This window comes from Lagopus muta, chromosome 10 (genome assembly GCF_023343835.1).
Source record: "Lagopus muta isolate bLagMut1 chromosome 10, bLagMut1 primary, whole genome shotgun sequence".
Classification (NCBI taxonomy): domain Eukaryota; kingdom Metazoa; phylum Chordata; class Aves; order Galliformes; family Phasianidae; genus Lagopus; species Lagopus muta.
This window is the reverse complement of record NC_064442.1, coordinates 10,992,089-11,006,973: the sequence shown is the minus strand read 5'-3', so window position 1 is coordinate 11,006,973 and position 14,885 is coordinate 10,992,089. Positions and strand designations below refer to the sequence as shown.

The 14,885-nt window shown below is 36.9% G+C and overlaps 1 protein-coding gene across 1 annotated transcript in view; it reads left to right on the top strand.

Moving 5' to 3' along the window:
• Positions 1–14,885, top strand: part of SEMA6D (semaphorin 6D) — a 607,749-nt gene that overhangs the window by 64,584 nt on the left and 528,280 nt on the right. The window contains exon 2 of the mRNA XM_048956669.1: positions 458–641. The gene's annotated coding sequence lies outside the window, so the exon portion shown is untranslated. The remainder of the gene's footprint in view (positions 1–457; positions 642–14,885) is intronic.

The window sequence follows — 14,885 nt, the reverse complement described above, 5'->3', positions numbered from 1 at the left end:
CCTGTTCCAGTGCATCACCATGCCTCTGAAGTGTGTCTGTTCTCTATCTCTCTGGTAAACTTACTTCAAAATATAATACAATCAAGCAATTAGGGGGAAAAAAGAAAAAAAAAAAAAAAAAAAAAAAAAAGGATGAGAATGAAGAGTTTCTCCCTCACTTCTATATATATAGGTGTTATAGAGCAAAGGGCTATTTGTTCTGCATGTATTTATTTATTTTGATGCCATGAATAATGAGAACACATCTTTATTCACTTTTCACTAATAAACCAACATCTAACCTCTCTAGTTTCTGGTGGATGCTTGAAAGAAGGATTTTAAAAATTCACTTTGTATTTTTTTTTTTTTTTTCTGATGAAGCTCAATTAAATGACTGTTCATAAAGCAAATGCAAGAAAGAAGTGAACGTATCCACAGCAAATTAAAAATTTCATTTTTTTGTTTTTTCGTTTTGTAGTGTTTGCACTCAGCAAAATCCCAGCAGAATGAGTTATCAGAAAATGGATGAAAGAGTGCCCTCCAGAGGCAGAATTCCACTGAATAAAACTCCAAGATACGGGGAAGAGGAATTGGAGAATGTAAACATTACGGCTGTAGCTAGAAAAGTTGGCTTTGCTCAAGATTCACATAAATACAAACAAGTAAGTACAGCCTGAAAGTTAAAGAAACTCCTTTAGGTAGAAAAATCTTTGAATACTGTGATTTTAAATGAAGTAATTTTTGTAAGTATTGAATCTGAATGCCAAAGCAGACTTGATCTGCATAAAATGCAGCCAGAGGATCTCCTGATAAATTCTAAGTAAGGCTTAATGGAATTGTACCTTGATGCAGAAACCTTTGGCATATGGCATTTAAATAAAAACATTGCCAAGGAATTGAACTGCATGTGTTATGGAATGCTTTGTTATTTGGCAACCTTGAAAAGCAGGTGTGAAAAACATGTCTGAGTTCATCTAAAACAGGCATTAGCCAGTATTTTGCTTTTTGTTTTAATTGATTTTGCAGAAAAAGAAACTGAACTTTTGGGGGTGTTGGACTGTAAATCAACTCAGGTCACTTCCATAAACAATTATAAATATGAGCTGTTATGTTTGAAGCAAGTAAGACATTTAAAAACAAAGGATTTTATTTAGATATGTTAGGAATCAGTACTCAGCATTCTTCTGAAATTTCAGTCTTTTTAATTTTTGTGCTGACACTTGCTTTTTTCAGTAAAGTCACAAATATATTTTGTTCAACTTTTAACCAATTTGGCAAGGGAGAAAAGGGAGTTTTCAGCTAAAGCTATAAATCTGCTTTCTGTAGCTGTGAACAATTACAGCTTTTGTTTATTTATTTTGATTGGCAAATGGAGGAGCAGGTAAATTATTAATAACACTTGCACAAGAAGTGCTGTTTTCCTTGTGGTACGTGTGCTTAACAGTACAGATTTGTGCTTTTCAGTTTGAAGAACGGCAGACTATAATCTTGTACTCAGTGATGTGAAACAACTTCAAGTCTTTGCTCTTTAAAACATCTATTTTGAAAGTCCAGTGGCACAGAACATAAGTTTTCAGTCTCCTGAGTACTCTGAACCCAGTCTTTGTTCTTTGTTTTTCTTCGTAGTTGTTGCTATATCAAACCAGTGAGAGCTCAATGAGATGTGCTAATAAATTGCTGATAAAGTCACTGAGAGTAGAAAATGACAGATTATTTGATTTCTTGCAGTCCATTTTACATTAAAAGTGTCATTTGAAGGTCTAAGGGAATATTTTCTTTTTCCACAAGGTGTTCATATTTTATTTGTTTCCTTTGAGATACCTATTTGTTTTTTATAGTCTATTTGCATTTGCCATGAAGAGGCACTTTCCCTATGCCAGAGTCAATCAGTGATTATTCTAAAGGTATCACTCTGCCAGCATTAAACCTACATGTAGGAAGAGTACAAAACAGTCTGTTCTGATAGGTACAGTGGATGATCTAGTTCTTGAAGAACTTCAGCTTTTTGTGTTTGCTTTGTAACAGTCATTTGTTTTGAAAATCTTTTTGACCTCATTCTTATCTATTGTAATTAAAAGTGAGATAACAATGCAGAATATATCTTCTCTGCATGCTTTCCTGTGCAACTGCAGCATTTGTATTGATTTAGATCCCTTAGGAGTATAGACATGGGATACTCATCAAGCAGATTTACCTTAAGGTGCATATTGGCATTTCCCAAAGTGCTTTGTGTCCATTCTTGTGTAATAGGAAAGGTGTTGATCATCTGCATTGTTAAGATACACAGTCACAGCTTAATCACTTAACCTTACACTTTCTCTGGGAATTGTGAGCTCTGTTGTTGAGTGTCAGTGCTGTAATGAGTTTCTACTCTTGACAGAGAAATCAGCATCCTGATTCTGCCAGTCTTATGGTTCTTTTTTTTTGTTTTTGTTTTTAAGTTCTGTTCAGAGTAGAATTTCGTATGAAGTAGTACACAGCTGCAGATTCTTAACAGGTTTTAGTGCTGTATTTTTTGTCAAGCTTGCCCTTCACCTACTCTATATGCTAGCTTCTCTGAGAAGGGAGTGAACTTTCTACTGCTAAGCGAGTTATGTGCACAGATGATCTATCTGCAGATTTCTGATGAAAAGTCAAATGACAATATGTCAGTTTCTGAGTCCTGGAGAAATTATTTCACATTACCCTGGCAGTGCTAATGGTTTACAATGCTCTTGGCCTGTAATGGGCTGTTTGCCTTAAACAGCTTTGACAGTTTTGCTGAACTTAACATGTACTCAGCTAAGAGATGATCTTTCTTTGCTACATTACTTGCCATTTGAATAGGTCACATTTTGATGAGATGTGTTTGTTCTGCTGACTGTGAAACCACTGTATAAATCTTTCTTTATGCTTTCGTACTTCTTGAAAGATTCAATGTATTATTCTGAGTGCAAATATCTAATTATTTGCTGCTGGAAGCCATGTAAGAAAACTTCTCTATATTTCTGAAGTTCCTTGGGGACATCTGCCATGGCAAGCTTACACCCAAAATAAAAAATGGGAAGTGATTTCATTCCATCGTCTTGTTGAATGAGAGTCTGGCTTTGTGAAAAGACCAAAATAGTGAAGGCAGATTGCCAAGGGGGGAGGCCTTTACTAGCTCTTTGAAGGTTATGTATTCTGGCTGAGAAAGTGAAGATCTAGTCAATACATTGGCTTGTTTGTGTTATATCCAGTTCTGGAGGAGAGCACTCCTTGGAGTTATTGATACTATATCAAGTGTAGTGGTACTTCTCTACCTCTCAGACACAAACCTTCTGAGATCTTGCCTGGTAAACTGATTCTTCCTATAATATTATGTTTTCCATTGATAAGCTTCTAAACTGAGCTATTTACTGAGCCTCCAAGATGAAAGATGAAGCTACTTAATGGAGCAAAAAATATTCAGAAGGAAAAGCACTGCAGGTTACGTATTTGTAGGGCTGCAAGGAAGAGGTATTGGTGAATTTTCCACTGGCAAGTTTCTGCAGGATTTTGAAATCTCTTACCAGGGTCTTCAGATAGTAGACCTTGGTTCTGACAGTAGAGGACAGATAAATTAGGGGGTGGATTTTACCTAATATCTGTAATTTTAACATCTGCACCCCTGTTCTAGGATCCCTGAATGTAGTTTAAGACCTCCAAATGTTTGTGCAGAGCAAAACAATGTATGGTTAAGAACTGGTACTGTGAAGTAAAGTTTTTCTAAAGATTAGGCTGACTTTTCAAGTGCAGAAGGTTTTTAAGTTTCCCTTGGAGCTGCAGCAAAGTGATCTGAAGCTGTCCTAACAACACTGAGCTCCAGAGCAGTAGCATTTCTGTTTTCCATTTTGAAGGTTATCTTAACTGGATACCACCATACTGTGAATTTGTATGATCAGGAGTAGCACAGCTTGAACATTCTGCACAAGTAAAGGTAATGGAATACTTTAACACTCAAGGAAAGGTTAATGAACAAGGTAATAAAGAATTCTACAACAAATATATGGAAACTGTTGCCTGAGTTACTAGCTGAGTTCATGAAAAATCTGCCTTCATCTCTCCTCCAGTTTGCAAAACCACATAGGAATCATAGTTTTTTGTTTTTGAAATGCATGTAAAACCAGAGTTTTTTATATGCAAGCAAAGCAGCTGAGCATAACAGGCCCATTGTCTGAGCATCTGAACAAGACCCATAAAGTAGCTTATGAATATGAAGCTAACTCTATTCTACCTCTCAGTTGGATCTGAGAGGAAATTGTCTGAAACTGGGCCTTCTGCCATCAGTGCTCATGTCTGAAAAATGTTAACAGACATTCTGGTTATCGTTTGTAATACTTGCCCTTATGCCACGTGTTTGGTGTCAGGTGGAAACTTCCTTGCTTATGGTGGAAACCAGATCTTTCCTGGCTTTGCCATGAATTCTATGACATATGAATTCTATGACAATGCCCCCAGAGCTGATAATGTATTAGGGATAAATTTTGTTAACTTCTTCCCAAACTTTCATTTTCTTTCTTAAATATAATGGATGGATTTAGTTGCAATAGTGAAATTCCGTTGCTGGAAGTTACAGTGGAAGTATCATGCATTTTTTCATGTGGCTCCTGAATATGTTTAATTCTACATGCATGGAGAAGGAACTAGGAACACTAGAGAGAAGCCAGAAAAACTTGAAAAGAGCCAGATTTTTTTGTGGGTAAATAAAGCACCTTTCTTTCCACTTCTTCTACATCCCTAATGATCCGATATCTGCTGTACCAAGCAGATAGTCTGCGTGAGCTGATGAGTGTATTATTTATCTACATGTCTGTTCACAGTTCCCACCTGTGTCAGTTCTGGTATGTACCTAGTTTTGACAGTGCCAGGTCACATGCTCTGCTCTTTTGGGATTTTTTATTCCGTATCTGTCTGGTATTTCAGCAGTTGTCAAGAGTATCAGTAACACTGGTGAGAGGCCATTTGATTGTTCCTTGATAAATAATTAATGAAGAATACATAACGTACTGGTATCCTGCTTTTGCTCCATTGAATGATATGGAGAGGACTTAAACGTAACAAGCATTAATTCATGGATGACTCAGCTGGATTTATTATTCATTTGAATTTTCAGAATTGTCCAGCATGCAAATGAATATTTCCATTCTGAAAATGTCTAGTGCCATTCATCTGTTTGTTTTAATTTCTTCTTTTTCTGGTACTGCTCAACATTCTTTTATAACAAAGCTATCCCACAGCTTGCTTTTTCATGTCTAAGATCAGGGAAAGGTGAGACATTCAACAGAGATATAATATATTTGTTTATTTTTCAGTTTACTGAGTTCATCTACCATCATCTCCATGAGCATTAAATTTCAGTAAGTGAAAAAGATTGCAAAAAATATTGAGTTTAGTAGGGAAAATGTTAGAGCAAAGCAGTCGTAAAATCACTTGCACCATAGCTAATAAGGATGCCCTTGGAAGTGTTCTACAAAAGGGCTGTTTTAAGTTCAGCACCAGGTGTGCTATCACAAGTCATGCTGACTGCAGAGTGCTGGCCTATGTAAACTCTGCAGGCAAATGCTCAAAGTGCAAGGTCAAGCTATAGTTACCCGCTGCAGTGATTTGCAGCTACATCCATTGATTTCCTGGTGCACAAATGAGAGATGACATCAGATGAGCTTTGTGCTAGACTTGATTAAATTGGATGCTGCACCAGACAGAAAGGATTACAATGATGTTATAGGTTCTAAGAAAACATGTAGCACAGCTGTACCTCTGTCAGCTGAACCTGACAAAATTGTTCTGAGAAAAATCTTTAAAGGTAACGACTCACTCTGGTCTGGTGTACTGGTGTACTACTAAGCTTGTACACCAAGCTTATGGTTGTTTAAAATATGACTTTGTGCTGCATATGTTTAGATAGAACGACGTGACTGATGTTATCTTTGAGATTTCAGATCTTACACTGATACATCTAATTTACATACGTGCAGTGCACCAAGTGCACATTCCTTTGTAGGTCCTGTAAGCCAGCTACAGTACATGAATCTCTGCGTGTAATAGGATAGCATTTTATTCGTGTTGGAAGTAATGATTGTGTTATGTATTTCCGGCCCAAAGAGAAATAGCATGACTTCAGGCAACAGAAATTAACAGTATGAAACATTATTGTTTGTGATGTTGTTGATGTTTTAATTGCTGATCATTAATCTGTGTACTTCAGCTCTAATGTTGGTGGAATTATAATTAGTCCGGTGTGTTTTGCTGAAATGTAGAAAACAATCAGTCTGCCACTAATGATAGGGCATGTGGGACTCTGAAACTGAGTATCAAGTCAGTACTTTTGTTCCACTGTGCATATTTTATTAATACTGGTATATCTGGAGAAAATTGTGCTTGTCAGGAGAATAACTAAAACTAAAGAAAACTTACAGAAGTTAAAAACAAAGGAAACATCGCATGTTTGATTTATTTCCAATTAAATACAGTAATCACATCCTTATGTAAATAGTATCCAATTTAATCAAGTTAGTATCTTGCAGTTGGATATATGTATTTATGGAAATGTAAATAACGTCATTATATTTAGTTATAAGCATGACCTTCACACTTGTATATATGTGTGTCCAGTTAATTAGAAGTATGTATGCTCTATTTGTTGTTACTATTTTTATTCAGAAAAGATCAGATTCATCATGAATTGATACATGATAATGTCTGAGCACATTGTGTTCATGAAGTTTAAGAACTGTATGAATGTTTCACAATTACTTATGTTGTAGATCCAAATCTAGCTCTGCTGATGGGCCAAGCTTCTTTTAAGACATTTGTGTCAAAAAAAAAAAAAAAAAAAAATGACTGGTAAAGCCAGTCAAAAACAAAACCCTGTCCCAACATATTGCATTCCCTTGCATCAATACAAATGGTGTGAATAATTGCACACTTGTTGGACTCTTGCACAACTTGCACAATATGTCAGATTTTCACCAGAGTAAGTTTGTGACGGTCATAAAACCAGCTTTTACCATTTGGCCTTGTCTGCTGTAGCAGGGGAAGATGATTGGAGGCATCATGCCCAAGGAATGACTGTAAACTTCCCAAACGGAGTTGATGTGAATCCTGGCACCTTATTTCATTTTCTGTCTCATTAGCTGAAATCACCTGAAATGAGTTTTAAATAAACCAAAAAGAGCCCTTCAGGAACTGTCTCATGAGCATCCCACCGAGGGTTTTGCACACCATAACTACATTAGCTTCGACTGCATTTAGGTCACCCAGACACATTCCAGTTTTAAAGCATCTATAATCTGATCTGTCCCTGAGGTACTGCCAAATACTACAAAAGTGAGGACTGAATCATCCTCTAATGAGGCAGGGCCCAGTTCTCATTTGGCATAAATCAGTATCTAAATAATTTATCCTTGCTAAGAATCTGTCACCTCGTGTTTAAAGAATAAACTTATTTCCTAGTTAACACTGATCTGTAATATTCCGTGAACCTACTTACTCCCCTAAAGTCTGTATTTGGGTATAGCACAGAAGTGAATACATGTTTATTCAGAAATTATTTGGTGCAAGTCTAAAACCAGATGTTGTTTCCACAGTAATCTCTAAAATCAATGATGACATTCTGGTTGCCAGCAGACAGCTGAATGTCAAGCTCTTAATGACTGAATTTTCAATAAGGCTCCATTTCAGCTCGGTTTCACATGCGATGGTTTTATAAATTACAAAAGTTTCATGACTGAATGAAATACAATTCTCATTACAGCTGTAGTGTGGGCGACATTTTGCATTTAATGGTATTTCACTTTGACCGTTGTTCTAATTGTGCTAACGTTACTGTATGATACATCATCTAATTTTAATATGAGTTTAAGAAATGGATTAAAACCTGGAATGCACTTTTACAACATAATTTAACTGCCAAGCTCTAAGGTATGTTGATGATTATTGCCCGATTCTAAAATACTTTGTAGTAACTTAGTCTACAGGTCTTTTCCACCCTTGGTGATTCTACATGGGTTGCTCCAAAAGTAATGCCTCCTACTTATTTGCATGGAAACTACAATAGCTACAAAAAGCACACTAACGTTATTTTATAGAGCAAATTCTCAGCTACAAAACACTGTTTTTCAAAATAGTCCCCACCATTAACTATGCATTTTCCCCAGCGATGAACAAGAGTTTGCATGCTCCGCTCATAAAAAAAAATCTGCACCAGCAAAGGTGACCCACTGTTGCTGTCACCACAGCTGAAACACACCACCCTCTGCCTCAGTGTGCTCACATCCACTGTGTTCTCCATAAATGTTCAGCAAGCATTGACAAATGTCAATGATGCGATTTTTTTTCACATGGAGGAATTTAATGCTACCTCTCTGTTTCAGATATCTGCTACTATACCACCAACATCTCCCTCTGACATGATAAGCTAACATAATAAAATAAGGAGGCATTGCTTTTGGAGCAGTCCTCATAAATGTAAGCATCTTTGTGACTTGTGGAATGTGCCTAACTTTTAAACCTGGCTTAAAACAAGACAAGCCTATGCAAAACTCTTCCAGAATAGCGTAACACTTAGCTTGGCTTTTCTCTTCTGCCAAGCAAAGGTTTATAGCTGCAGAAAGATGTGATGAATTAAGGCAGTGGATACTTCATAAGATCTTCAAAAGAAAGAGAGAAAAGTCCTGCTACTTAAGAACCAGTTGTGTGATGAGTTTTTGTGAAACTCCCAGAAGGCATTTTGTTACAGCCAAAGAATTTTGCATGGGAATTTGTCCAGACTTAGTCTGATGTGTTCTGGTTCAACGTGTCAAATGTGGGGAAAAGCAGTATTTTATGTATATACTATGTGGCATATTTATTAAAAGCTGCCCCCAGTTGGTGTAATGAGTTGGTTCTGAACTCTAAAGCAGATTGATTCTGGATAGCTCTTGAAATGAAAATTAATGTTGAACAAATCTTGACAGCTGTATGACTTCTGCTGGTATTGTTAAGACAGCACTCATTTCATTGTTTCATTCAGTATTATTATGCTGATTACCGGTCCTGCTGTATGTCTGTGCAACCCAATCAGTCTTTCCTTCATTGTTGAGTACATTTGTTGCATTTGTGTGAGATTACCCAGCTCCCTGAGCAATGAACGGTGGCATTTCTTGGCAGAATGTGCCATTACTTTGTAATAGGATGCTCTACAAAGCGTTGTGCCACACTGCACCCAACTGTGCTCTAAATCAGCGTAAGTCCTTACGCTTTTATTTCTTTACTTTTTTTACACCTTGTCTTGGAAGCATTAGATGCAAACAGCTTTTTGGCTTGCCTGCATGCCTCAAGGTGAAAGTAAAACAATTCTGGTGCCAAAATGGCTAAATAATCAGAAAGAGAAACTCCCTGAATGGAGAAAGGGAGTTGGCTTGGAGAAACAGGGAAATGAGCAAAGGAAAAGAGGAAAGTAGAGCACTGAAGAGGAAAAAATATTTCTTAATTACTCTATGAATTTTCTCTTGTAATTCTTAGATCTCATCCTAATTCAAGTAATTGGCATGTAGCCGTATGATACAGATGGAATTCAGACACATTCTGTACTGGGCAAATAGGGCTTAAATTTACATTTGCTAGTTAGCTTGCAAAAGAGGCTTTTTTTCCTTTCTTTCTTTTGTCTTTCATGGTTTGCAAAAGGAAGAGTGGGATTAAATGGCTGCTAAGAAAGAGGGGACATGGAAATGCTGATCTCTGTATACTTCTTCAAACATAACTTGACACTTATGTTCACCTTGCATTCAGAAGGAGTGTGAGCCTCTGCGGGAATGTCCCTATCAAATCCTCAGGATGTTTTACAGATTATGTGTTTATGGGAGATTCTTTATGATTTAGACAGGAGCTATAGCCATCAGGAGCTAATCTTAATGCTTTTGAAATTGGTGGTGTGATACTGGATGAGAAGCTGACCTCTCCCTCTGCTCTTCTTCTACTCAGTGAATTCTCATCAACTTTTGGGTTTACAAGGTTAAAGCACTGTGAAGAAAAATAGGTTTACAAGAGAATTTAGCTTCCAGTTCTGGAGAAAAAGGAGCATGTGGTAAGTCTTGTAGAGACCTTAAAGCATATGACTTAATCAAATGGATCATGAAGGCCAAGTACTTTCTCACTGGTTCCCTACAGATCACAGCTCTCTAAGTCTAATCTTCTGCGTCTGGAGACTCTATTCGTGCATCTTCTGATTTTTTTTGAGAAAAGCCAAGATTAGTTCAGTATAGTCAAAAACAGGTTTGGCTACCAGTGCCGCTGGAGAAGTCACAAAAGTGCCTGAATGATTAGACTGAGGTTGGTCCAGATCACGTGGAGAACAGCTCCATAAGCTGTTGAAACATCCGAAGGGAAGGGGCAGAATAAAAATCAGAGAATATAAATCAGAGACTACCATTTGGACCCTGATTCCAAGTGGGGTCTTTAAGACTGGGCTGCAAGTCTTCATATGCAGATTTCAGCTCAAGCACTATAAAGATTGCACAAATTTCACTGATTTCAAAGTGAACTGTGACTTCTATCCACATCTGAGAATCAGAACACTCTAAAGATGGAATATAAAGAGGAGAGATTAGTTGCCTTAGTAATTTGTTTCCATATCTGTAAAGCTGGAATAGTAATAGGTATTGTCTTCAGTCTTTTTGTGGGGAAAAAAATCCAGCTTCTTGAGGCTATAGGATCTGTATTATCTCTCAGAAACACAGGTCTGTCTTCACAATAGAGAAAAAATGAGGAGTTATAAGAATAAATGGAATTCCTATTCAGAATGCTATGCACACTCTCAGGGTTTATAGTTCCCTAATTCTCTTGTTCGCAGTCTAAGGATCACAGTGAGTGAGACACGCAGAGACCATTAGGGAGGATGGAAAACCTTGACTTTCCCTGAGAGGAAAAAAAAAATTAGTTCTCCTGACTACTTTAGGTTTTAGTGTGTTCCAATGACGTGTAAATAGCACACAATCAGTGGTGTGTCAGTGTCAGAGTATTCAAAGATTGCTCTGCAGTGTTAGCTTCTAATCTTGCAGGTATTTGGGTGGATGTCATTGAAATGCCACTGATTAATGGGCTGCAGTGGCTTTGAGTCTGTTATTCAATGTCTTAAGTTTTGAGGTTTGAATTTTCCTTGTTTACCAGTGGAAGAGCTTGGAGTCTCAAGGAGTGGCTGTTGTTGCGATGTTGTTGTTCAGGGGTGTCTGTGTTCTGGTAACAAGTGTCTTCTGTACGTTGGTATTTCTGTCTATGCTGGTGTGGCACTTCAGTCCCACGGGTTTTCTCTCAGTGATTGCTGCAGTCTGCCTTGATAGGTTGAAGAAGGATAGTTAATTGCTGTTATAGCTGTTAACTGAACAGGAAGGTGTTGGAAGGCTTTCCACTGCCCTCAGTATTTTATTTATCTTCAGTTCCTGTGGTAAGGTTTTAATATTCCAGGGGCAAACATTCTTAGGTCATCTCTCCCCACAGGCTAAACAGAAAAATTGTGATTAAAAACACTGGTGAGTTTCCTGGTAAAAGACGACTGTTATCTCACAGATGACAATATCCCTTCCTTTCCTCTTTCACAGACGTAACCACAGCTGGGAGAACACATCAAATTCTTCGAAAGGACAAAGAATTTAAATGTGGGTGTGTTACTTCATTTCATCACATCACCTGAGCAGAGGGTGAAATCCCAGGACCTGCACTATTGTCTTTTTTCCTTGTCAGCCCTTCTGCCTTTGCAAGCAAATGTTAGCTTTCTCTTCTTCCAGTGAGTCGTTCTCAGACTTTCTCTGAACCTGTTGCAAGACCAAATGTGGGGGGTCATAGGATAGGAGAGAAGCTAGTGCAAGCTTGCCAGCACAGAATCATAGAATCTCACTTAGTATCACTGAGATCAGAAAAGACCTCTAAGATTATCTAGTACAGCTATCAACCCATCATCACCATGCCAACTAAACCACGTTTCACGTTCCACATCTACATATTTCTTGAAGCCTCCAGGGTTGATAGCTCCACAACTTTCCTGGGAAATTTTTCTTCATGTCCAACTTGAATCATCCCTGATGCAAACTACATTGCCTCTTATCCTGCTGCTAATTTCCTTGGAGAAGAGACCGACCCCAGCTCGATACAACCTCCATTCACGTACTTGTAGAAAGTGATTATGTCTTCCCTGTCTCATAGTGGTGGGCACAAAGCTGAACACACTACTCAAGATACGGCTTCAACAGTAACGACAAGGGCAGTAAAAGCACAGTAGCATGGCTTGCCTCTGCTTATTGACCAATCTGCCAGAGATGAGATTGAGAAACTTGATTTATCTGTAGGTGTATAAAGCCAAACAGAGCTTGCTTTGGTATACTTGAAAGGAGGCTCAGCTCTCATGCTCTTCCCCATTTTTGTTGGGAACTGCAGCTCTGTTAGAATCTAGTACAGCAAACTTGATGCTTTAATAACAACTATGCCTATTCAACAAGCTACAAATTCTGATGATGATTAAATACCTCTACAAATATTGAAAGGCAGAAAGCTACATGCAAATCATTATGAAGTATCATCTCAGACTGTATGCTTCATTGTGTGCATTAATAGCCTTTGTGGTGGAACAGGACCGATGGTGACTATTTGCGAAGGTCATATATGCTTTATATAGGTTTAGTTATTTCATATGTCTGACTACTGGAAATGCAGATAAGCCTAAAATTTATGTGAATCAGTGGGATAAAGAGCTAGGTGTATTTTTAAAGTGTTTTTATGGGATGGAGCTGTATATGTAACTGAAGTTTTTCTTCTGGTCATGCTGCACAAATTTCTGTAATTACCTTAAAGGCGTCCTGTGTTGGCACTGAAGGCTGTTATTTTATTATAAGAAGCTTAAACTGAGTTAAATGGTAGTAACTCAAATGCTCCATGATACTTACAGAGAGTGGTTACTGACTCATTCATGATATGTTACCACTGAGTTCTTCTGCTTATGCATCTGAAGGTTTAAGAAAAGCCATGCTGTTTAAAAGACACAATTTCTTATTATGTGCAAAGTGACTATACAAAGTGGTGTAGGATTTTTTTTTTAAATATGCTGTCTTTATGGCACTTTGAGTTCTGAATATAAGCAGGAAAATACAAGATGAACAGATAGAGCTCTCTGCTTTGAGCTGCATTTCCTGTCATCCTTGTGCATGTCTGAAAGATCTGATATTTTATGGGGGAGAAGTCATAATTTTTTTAGGTTAGGAAAATAAGTCCAATGAATCCTACTAAAAGGCAGTCTCATGCTGGTGTCATTAATGGCCTCCCCTGAGAAACTGGCAAATTGATAAATTAAGCTTTCCGCCTGTGACAGCCTTTCATACACTCAGAATGTAGTCCTACTTTAGTCTTCAGCAGCATTAAATCAATCTACTATAGAAATACTTTTGCCTTCCTGCCTAGATATAAAATAGATCTAGAAACCTGGTGCATTAGTTCAAGCTGTGAGTCAATCTTTTGGAAATCAGAAGAGGCTTAAATTTTGTATTTATGTCGCAATGCATCCTTAATTGAGATATCTATACTGCTTCAAGGCTCTGTTCTTGAAAACCAATTAATATACATCACACTGGAACACAGTCTTTTTATTAAGAGTCAATTAAGGAAGATATAATGAGGCCAAGCTAGGTGAAGCTTTTAGTGTGTGTTATGCATAGTAGATCTTGAAAGATAGATGCAAAGTTAAATTTGACTTTGAACTTGCTTTCATCTAGCAGTGAGAAAAATTCTATATGTGCCTGTTCTAACAAGGAGCTAATAATAATAATAAAAAACCTAATCAAACTGAAACATCCTTCTATAAGAGATGAATTTTAGTTATGTCCCTTGTGAACACAGAGAAGTGATATTTTTCTTTCAAACTTTTTTTTTTTAAAGGCTGATAGATTTTTTTCATTGACAGTTACTGGATGCTACTAATTTTTTTTCTGTTATCTTGGACATTATTTTAGCCAAACTGTCTTTATAAATGCCGAAAAACAAAACAGTTTCTTAGGACTGAAGTGTTATGTTGCTTTAAAAATGCAGAGTTAAACTTTGAAGACTTATGGTATTGCTTATTACTGTATCTTGTGATAAGTACAGAGTTGAGATGATCCTACAAAACTGAAAATCTATTTTGTGTGAGGATGGCAATAGCAGCTTGTACTGGCTAATAATCCTAGTAGATAGGAAAACTTGTTAAATTTGGCTAAGCTTTTATTTAAAAAATCAGTTTAAGCAACAGCCTTTATGTTGAAAGTAATGCAATTGGTTGTGATGTCATTGAAGATTTTAGACAAAATGTGGCTGAAATAAACACAGGTTTATATATTATAATGTTTTACAATGTATATATTATCAGTGCAAGCTATAGTTAAGTAGAATATGAAAGAAGGATGATGAAAAGCTTTTAAAAAGTAAGTGTAAGGAAAATTGCATAGGTCATTTTTGTAGAAAAGATCTTAAATTATATAATTGTTGTGGACACAATGAATCTGACAGCATCTTTGTTTATAAAAAAAGAGCTCAATTGTTCAGCACTTTGAATGCTGTTTTTCATATTTATAAAGGAAACTAACTTGGTGTCAAATTTTAAAAGATAAATATGATCCTTTTTTGAAGTTGAGTGAGACTATTTGTTCCCCACTGCTGTTACTAAGTGCTATTATTTTCATAACAAAATCTAAAGAAATCGCCAGAATGCCTTAGTTTTTATTGACAAATACAATACATGAAAACAGTAACTCATCACCAGAATAAGACTGTGACAAGTGGTATTGCCAGAGAAATTGCAGTATTCAGATAAATCATTGATTTTACTATGCATGTGGTTCTCAGAATCTGCCTTAGCTAAGGTTTGGAGCTCAATACTAACGTGGAATGACAATTCTAGTCACATATTGAAA